General features: G+C 49.6%; 1 protein-coding gene across 12 annotated transcripts in view; it reads right to left on the bottom strand.

Annotated features, from left to right (window-relative positions):
- The window catches only part of LOC127925759 (histidine-rich glycoprotein-like), a 6,497-nt gene extending 4,703 nt beyond the window's left edge, over positions 1 to 1,794 (bottom strand). For all 12 annotated transcript variants that reach the window (XM_052510935.1, XM_052510937.1, XM_052510939.1 and 9 more), the window contains exons 1-4: positions 1,606 to 1,794; positions 1,490 to 1,551; positions 1,227 to 1,385; positions 1 to 1,121 (exon numbers count right to left, since the gene is read on the bottom strand). The exon at positions 1 to 1,121 is cut by the window's left edge. The gene's annotated coding sequence lies outside the window, so the exon portion shown is untranslated. The remainder of the gene's footprint in view (positions 1,122 to 1,226; positions 1,386 to 1,489; positions 1,552 to 1,605) is intronic.
- Positions 1,795 to 8,661: the final 6,867 nt, after the last annotated feature.

The raw sequence follows: 8,661 nt of genomic DNA, 5'->3' as shown, positions 1-8,661 counted from the left end.
CATGTGTTGTGACCATGTGACCATGTGTTGTGACCATGTGTTGTGACCATGTGACCATGTGTTGTGACCATGTGACCATGTGACCATGTGTTGTGACCTTGTGACCATGTGACCATGTGTTGTGACCATGTGACCATGTGTTCATGTGGAAAATGCACTTAGAACAATGTAATAAAATGTAAAGTTCAGAGCAGCTTTGTCAGGTGTCTTTGTCAGGTGTCTGACTGCATTACCTGTTGCTTCCCTCTCCAAATACAGAAATACAGGCTGGCTGGTGTGTGGCAGACAAGAGCAATCAACCCCTAACCAGGATGTGTTCCTACTCTCTTGCTCCTGTTCAGCTATGCATGTCTGTCTACGCCACAACACACGCACGCACACACACACACACACACACGCACACACACACACACACACACACACGGTGCACACACAAATACACACTCTCCCCTCCTCTCTACACACACCTGCCCAGTCCCTTCCACCAGCTAATTACAATTGATTTAATATGGATCAGGTTGCTTATCAGGTGGGGAAAGAAATTACCATGGCCGATGCAGAGGTGCAGGCAGGTCAACATTGAATGGAGAAATCAATTTGCATTGATTGTCAAAAGGTTCATTTTTCACAAAGAGGACACCGTGAAAGGGATTAAACTTGGGTTTCGGCTCGACAATTTTGATACCACACAATAGTGGTGCTTTTCAGCCGGTACCAGTACACACAACAACCTACCTGGATAACGTAGCTACTAGCTAGCCGGGTTTTAATCCTCCATGTCAGTCAGCAGGGCTAGATATCAAACCAGGGTGCTGATAATGGTATTCAGGCCTAGTATGGGTGTTAGATAGCACTGATCAGACAGCATCAGTCCAGATCTCCTCGCTGAGGAGGCTCCTCCTAGTTACCACCTAGCAACCTGTGGTTAGGATCCTGACTGAGGAGCATCCTCCTAGTAACCACCCTAGCAACCTGTGGTTAGGATCCTGACTAAGGAGGCTCCTCCTAGTAACCACCTAGCAACCTGTGGTTAGGATCCTGACTGAGGAGGCTCCTCCTAGTAACCACCCTAGCAACCTGTGGTTAGGATCCTGACTGAGGAGGCTCCTCCTAGTAACCACCTTGCAACCTGTGGTTAGGATCCTGACTGAGGAGGCTCCTCCTAGTAACCACCCTAGCAAACTGTGGTTAGGATCCTGACTGAGGAGGCTCCTCCTAGTAACCACCCTAGCAACCTGTGGTTAGGATCCTGACTGAGGAGGCTCCTCCTAGTAACCACCCTAGCAACCTGTGGTTAGGATCCTGACTGAGGAGGCTCCTCCTAGTAACCACCCTAGCAACCTGTGGTTAGGATCCTGACTGAGGAGGCTCCTCCTAGTAACCACCTAGCAACCTGTGGTTAGGATTCTGACTGAGGAGGCTCCTCCTAGTAACCACCTAGCAACCTGTGGTTAGGATCCTGACTGAGGAGGCTCCTCCTAGTAACCACCCTAGCAACCTGTGGTTAGGATCCTGACTGAGGAGGCTCCTCCTAGTAACCACCCTAGCAACCTGTGGTTTCGGATCCTGACTGAGGAGGCTCCTCTTAGTAACCACCCTAGCAACCTGTGGTTAGGATCCTGACTGAGGAGGCTCCTCCTAGTAACCACCCTAGCAACCTGTGGTTAGGATCCTGACTGAGGAAGCTCCTCCTAGTAACCACCCTAGCAACCTGTGGTTAGGATCCTGACTGAGGAGGCTATATTATTCAGAGCAGGAGAGAAATGTGTTGAATCTAAACTAATGGAATAATAGTGCACCCCCACTCTTTAATCGTTTCCCCCTCTAATTGTCCCCCTCCTCTAACTCGCCCCCTCTAATCGTCCCCCTCTCTAATCGTCTCCCCCTCTCTAATCGTCCCCCCTTTAATCGTCTCTCCCCACCTCTCTAATCACTCCCCTCTCTAATCGTCCCCCCTCCCCACCCGCTCAACCCCTGGCCTAACTTCCCCGTCATAAGAGCGTCTTCTAAATGACCGAAGGGTAAATGTCTTACCCTCGATGGCCATCATGGCTCTCAGCTCTCTGTTGAGCAGCTCAAAGCGTCGCTCCAGATCGTGCTCCTTCTCCCTGTGGCAGTAAGTTGGAACAAAGTTCATCAATATGTTAATGACTAAATCATTAAGCACTTAGAAGAAGTCTGCAATAAACATCGATTCAGCCAGTCGGCTGGACCTTCTCCCTTCTCTTCACACATTAATCTACTGCAAATATCTGATACACAAACATACCCCGACCCGGGGCCCTGCCTGGGCTGGTCTGGTAAAACCCTGTGTGTGGGTGAGAGAGGGACAGAGACGGAGAGAGAGAGAGAGAGAGAGAGAGAGAGAGAGAGAGAGAGAGAGAGGGAGAGAAAGAAATGGAGGGAGGGAAAGAAAGAGGGAGGGACAGAAAGACAGACAGAAGTAGGGGGAAAGAAAGCGAAGGAGAGAGGTGGAGAGACAGGTCGAGATTGGAGAGACAGGTAGAGATGGAGAGACAGGTCGAGATTGGAGAGACAGGTAGATAGATGGAGAGACAGGTAGAGATTGGAGAGACAGGTAGAGAGATGGAGAGACAGGGAAAAGTAGAGGGGGGACAGGTAGAGAGATGGAGAGACAGGTAGAGAGATGGAGAGACAGGTAGAGAGATGGAGAGACAGGTAGAGAGATGGAGAGACAGGTAGAGAGATGGAGAGACAGGTAGAGATTGGAGAGACAGGTAGAGAGATGGAGAGACAGGGAAAAGTAGAGGGGGGACAGGTAGAGAGATGGAGAGACAGGTAGAGAGATGTAGAGATTGGAGAGACAGGTAGAGAGATGGAGAGACAGGTAGAGAGATGGAGAGACAGGGAAAAGGAGAGGAGAGACAGGTAGAGAGATGGAGAGACAGGTAGAGAGATGGAGAGACAGGTAGAGAGATGGAGAGACAGGGAAAAGGAGAGGAGAAACAGGTAGAGAGATGGAGAGACAGGTAGAGAGATGGAGAGACAGGGAAAAGGAGAGGAGAGACAGGTAGAGAGATGGAGACAGGTAGAGAGATGGAGAGACAGGGAAAAGTAGAGGGGGACAGGTAGAGAGATGGAGAGACAGGTAGAGAGATGTAGAGATTGGAGAGACAGGTAGAGAGATGGAGAGACAGGTAGAGAGATGGAGAGACAGGGAAAAGGAGAGGAGAGACAGGTAGAGAGATGGAGAGACAGGTAGAGAGATGGAGAGACAGGTAGAGAGATGGAGAGACAGGGAAAAGGAGAGGAGAAACAGGTAGAGAGATGGAGAGACAGGTAGAGAGATGGAGAGACAGGTAGAGATGGAGAGACAGGTAGAGAGATGGAGAGACAGGTAGAGAGATGGAGATACAGGTAGAGAGATGGAGAGACAGGTAGAGAGATGGAGAGACAGGTAGAGAGATGGAGATACAGGTAGAGATGGAGAGACAGGTAGAGAGATGGAGAGACAGGTAAAGAGATGGAGAGACAGGTAGAGAGATGGAGAGACAGGTAAAGAGATGGAGAGACAGGTAGAGAGATGGAGAGACAGGTAGAGAGATGGAGAGACAGGTAGAGAGATGGAGAAACAGGTAAAGAGATGGAGAGACAGGGAAAAGGAGAGGAGAGACAGGTAGAGATATGGAGAGACAGGTAGAGAGATGGAGAGACAGGTAGAGAGATGGAGAGACAGGGAAAAGGAGAGGAGAAACAGGTAGAGAGATGGAGAGACAGGTAGAGAGATGGAGAGACAGGTAGAGATTGGAGAGACAGGTAGAGAGATGGAGAGACAGGAAAAGGAGAGGAGAGACAGGTAGAGAGATGGAGACAGGTAGAGAGATGGAGAGACAGGGAAAAGTAGAGGGGGACAGGTAGAGAGATGGAGAGACAGGTAGAGAGATGAGAGATGGAGAGACAGGTAGAGAGATGGAGAGACAGGTAGAGAGATGGAGAGACAGGGAAAAGGAGAGGAGAGACAGGTAGAGAGATGGAGAGACAGGTAAAGAGATGGAGAGACAGGGAAAAGGAGAGGAGAGACAGGTAGAGAGATGGAGACAGGTAGAGAGATGGAGAGACAGGGAAAAGTAGAGGGGGACAGGTAGAGAGATGGAGAGACAGGTAGAGAGATGTAGAGATTGAGAGACAGGTAGAGAGATGGAGAGACAGGTAGAGAGATGGAGAGACAGGGAAAAGGAGAGGAGAGACAGGTAGAGATATGGAGAGACAGGTAGAGAGATGGAGAGACAGGTAGAGAGATGGAGAGACAGGGAAAAGGAGAGGAGAAACAGGTAGAGAGATGGAGAGACAGGTAGAGAGATGGAGAGACAGGTAGAGATTGGAGAGACAGGTAGAGAGATGGAGAGACAGGTAGAGAGATGGAGATACAGGTAGAGAGATGGAGAGACAGGTAGAGAGATGGAGAGACAGGTAGAGAGATGGAGATACAGGTAGAGATGGAGAGACAGGTAGAGAGATGGAGAGACAGGTAAAGAGATGGAGAGACAGGTAGAGAGATGGAGAGACAGGTAGAGATTGGAGAGACAGGTAGAGAGATGGAGAGACAGGTAGAGAGAGGGAGAGACAGGTAGAGAGATGGAGAGACAGGAAAAGGAGATGGAGAAACAGGTAGAGAGATGGAGAGACAGGTAGAGAGATGGAGAGACAGGTAGAGAGATGGAGAGACAGGTAGAGATTGGAGAGACAGGTAGAGAGATGGAGAGACATGTAGAGAGATGGAGATACAGGTAGAGAGATGGAGAGACAGGGAAAAGGAGAGGAGAGACAGGTAGAGAGATGGAGAGACAGGTAGAGAGATGGAGATACAGGGAGAGAGATGGAGAGACATGTAGAGAGATGGAGATACAGGTAGAGATGGAGAGACAGGTAGAGAGATAGAGAGACAGGTAGAGATGGAGAGACAGGTAGAGAGATGGAGAGACAGGTAGAGATGGAGAGACAGGTAGAGATGGAGAGACAGGTAGAGAGATGGAGAGACCAGTAGAGAGATGGAGATACAGGTAGAGAGATGGAGATACAGGTAGAGAGATGGAGAGACAGGTAGAGAGATGGAGAGACAGGTAGAGAGATGGAGATACAGGTAGAGAGATGGAGATACAGGTAGAGAGATGGAGATACAGGTAGAGAGATGGAGAGACAGGTAGAGAGATGGAGATACAGGTAGAGAGATGGAGAGACAGGTAGAGAGATGGAGATACAGGTAGAGAGATGGAGAGACAGGTAGAGAGATGGAGAGACAGGTAGAGATGGAGAGAGGTAGAGAGATGGAGAGACAGGTAGAGAGATGGAGAGACAGGTAGAGAGATGGAGAGACAGGTAGAGAGATGGAGATACAGGTAGAGAGATGGAGAGACAGGTAGAGAGATGGAGAGACATGTAGAGAGATGGAGATACAGGTAGAGAGATGGAGAGACAGGGAAAAGGAGAGGAGAGACAGGTAGAGAGATGGAGAGACAGGTAGAGAGATGGAGAGACAGGTAGAGAGATGGAGAGACAGGTAGAGAGATGGAGAGACAGGTAGAGAGAGGGAAAAGGAGAGGAGAGACAGGTAGAGAGATGGAGAGACAGGTAGAGAGATGGAGATACAGGGAGAGAGATGGAGAGACATGTAGAGAGATGGAGATACAGGTAGAGATGGAGAGACAGGTAGAGAGATAGAGAGACAGGTAGAGATGGAGAGACAGGTAGAGAGATGGAGAGACAGGTAGAGATGGAGAGACAGGTAGAGATGGAGAGACAGGTAGAGAGATGGAGAGACCAGTAGAGAGATGGAGATACAGGTAGAGAGATGGAGATACAGGTAGAGAGATGGAGAGACAGGTAGAGAGATGGAGAGACAGGTAGAGAGATGGAGATACAGGTAGAGAGATGGAGATACAGGTAGAGAGATGGAGATACAGGTAGAGAGATGGAGAGACAGGTAGAGAGATGGAGATACAGGTAGAGAGATGGAGAGACAGGTAGAGAGATGGAGATACAGGTAGAGAGATGGAGAGACAGGTAGAGAGATGGAGAGACAGGTAGAGAGATGGAGAGAGGTAGAGAGATGGATAGACAGGTAGAGAGATGGAGATACAGGTAGAGAGATGGAGAGACAGGTAGAGAGATGGAGATACAGGTAGAGATGGAGAGACAGGTAGAGAGATGGAGATACAGGTAGAGAGATGGAGAGACAGGTAGAGAGATGGAGAGAGGTAGAGAGATGGAGAGACAGGGAAAAAGGAGAGGAGAGACAGGTAGAGAGATGGAGAGACAGGTAAAGAGATAGAGAGATGGAGAGACAGGTAGAGAGATGGAGAGACAGGTAGAGAGATGGAGAGACAGGTAGAGAGATGGAGAGACAGGTAGAGACAGGAAGAGAGGTGGAGAGACAGGAAGAGAGATGGAGAGACAGGTAGAGAGATGGAGAGACAGGTAGAGAGATGGAGAGACAGGTAGAGAGATGGAGAGACAGGTAGAGAGAGGAAAAGGAGAGGAGAGACAGGTAGAGAGATGGAGAGACAGGTAGAGAGATGGAGATACAGGGAGAGAGATGGAGAGACATGTAGAGAGATGGAGAGACAGGTAGAGATGGAGAGACAGGTAGAGAGATAGAGAGACAGGTAGAGATGGAGAGACAGGTAGAGAGATGGAGAGACAGGTAGAGATGGAGAGACAGGTAGAGATGGAGAGACAGGTAGAGAGATGGAGAGACCAGTAGAGAGATGGAGATACAGGTAGAGAGATGGAGACAGGTAGAGAGATGGAGAGACAGGTAGAGAGATGGAGAGACAGGTAGAGATGGAGATACAGGTAGAGAGATGGAGATACAGGTAGAGAGATAGAGATACAGGTAGAGAGATGGAGAGACAGGTAGAGAGATGGAGAGACAGGTAGAGAGATGGAGAGACAGGTAGAGAGATGGAGATACAGGTAGAGATGGAGAGACAGGTAGAGAGATGGAGAGACAGGTAGAGATGGAGAGAGGTAGAGAGGATAGACAGGTAGAGATGGAGATACAGGTAGAGAGATGGAGAGACAGGTAGAGAGATGAGATGGTAGAGATGGATAGACAGGTAGAGATGGAGATACAGGTAGAGAGATGGAGAGACAGGTAGAGAGATGGAGAGGTAGAGAGATGGAGATACAGGTAGAGAGATGGAGAGACAGGTAGAGAGATGGAGAGACAGGTAGAGAGATGGAGAGAGGTAGAGAGATGGAGAGACAGGTAGAGAGATGGAGATACAGGTAGAGAGATGGAGAGACAGGTAGAGAGATGGAGATACAGGTAGAGATGGAGAGACAGGTAGAGAGATGGAGATACAGGTAGAGAGATGGAGAGACAGGTAGAGAGATGGAGAGAGGTAGAGAGATGGAGAGACAGGGAAAAAGGAGAGGAGAGACAGGTAGAGAGATGGAGAGACAGGGAAAAAGGAGAGGAGAGACAGGTAGAGAGATGGAGAGACAGGTAGAGAGATGGAGAGACAGGTAGAGAGATGGAGAGACAGGTAGAGAGATGGAGAGACAGGTAGAGACAGGAAGAGAGGTGGAGAGACAGGAAGAGAGATTGGAGAGACAGGTAGAGAGATGGAGAGACAGGGGAAAAGGAGAGGAGAGACAGGTAGAGAGATGGAGAGACAGGAAGAGAGGTGGAGAGACAGGAAGAGAGATGGAGAAACAGGTAGAGAGATGGAGAGACAGGGAAAAGTAGAGGGGGACAGGTAAAGAGATGGAGAGACAGGTAGAGAGATGGAGAGACACGGAGGATAATGTCAGGGCGGTAGAGGGGTAATGTCTGGGTGGTAGGGGGTAATGTCTGTGCTGTAGTGGGGTAATGTCTGGGCGGTAGGAAGGGGGTAATGTCTGGGTGGTAGGGGGGTAATGTCTGGGTGGTAGAGTGGGTAATGTCTGGGCGGTAGAGTGGGTAATGTCTGGGTGGTAGAGTGGCTAATGTCTGGGTGGTAGAGTGGGTAATGTCTGGGCGGTAGAGTGGGTAATGTCTGGGTGGTAGAGTGGGTAATGTCTGGGCGGTAGAGTGGGTAATGTCTGGGTGGTAGAGTGGGTAATGTCTGGGCGGTAGAGTGGGTAATGTCTGGGTGGTAGAGTGGGTAATGTCTGGGCGGTAGAGTGAGTAATGTCTGGGTGGTAGAGTGGGTAATGTCTGGGTGGTAGAGTGGGTAATGTCTGGGTGGTAGAGTGGGTAATGTCTGGGTGGTAGAGTGGGTAATGTCTGGGCGGTAGAGTGGGTAATGTCTGGGCGGTAGAGTGAGTAATGTCTGGGCGGTAGAGTGGGTAATGTCTGGGTGGTAGAGTGGGTAATGTCTGGGCGGTAGAGTGGGTAATGTCTGGGCGGTAGAGTGGGTAATGTCTGGGTGGTAGAGTGGGTAATGTCTGGGCGGTAGAGTAGGTAATGTCTGGGTGGTAGAGTGGGTAATGTCTGGGTAGTAGAGTGGGTAATGTCTGGGTGGTAGAGTGGGTAATGTCTGGGCGGTAGAGTGGGTAATGTCTGGGTGGTACAGTGGGTAATGTCTGGGTGGTACAGTGGGTAATGTCTGGGTGGTAGAGTGGGTAATGTCTGGGCGGTAGGGCTACAAATTTAATTCCCCTTCTTTCAGATGGTTTAGAAAACGAGCTAATTTTCCCCATAATAGAATTTGTCCT

The sequence above is a fragment of the Oncorhynchus keta genome, unplaced genomic scaffold (assembly GCF_023373465.1).
Source record: "Oncorhynchus keta strain PuntledgeMale-10-30-2019 unplaced genomic scaffold, Oket_V2 Un_contig_6232_pilon_pilon, whole genome shotgun sequence".
NCBI classification, from domain to species: domain Eukaryota; kingdom Metazoa; phylum Chordata; class Actinopteri; order Salmoniformes; family Salmonidae; genus Oncorhynchus; species Oncorhynchus keta.
The sequence above is the reverse complement of the archived record's forward strand: the minus strand, read 5'-3'. Positions and strand labels throughout refer to the sequence as shown.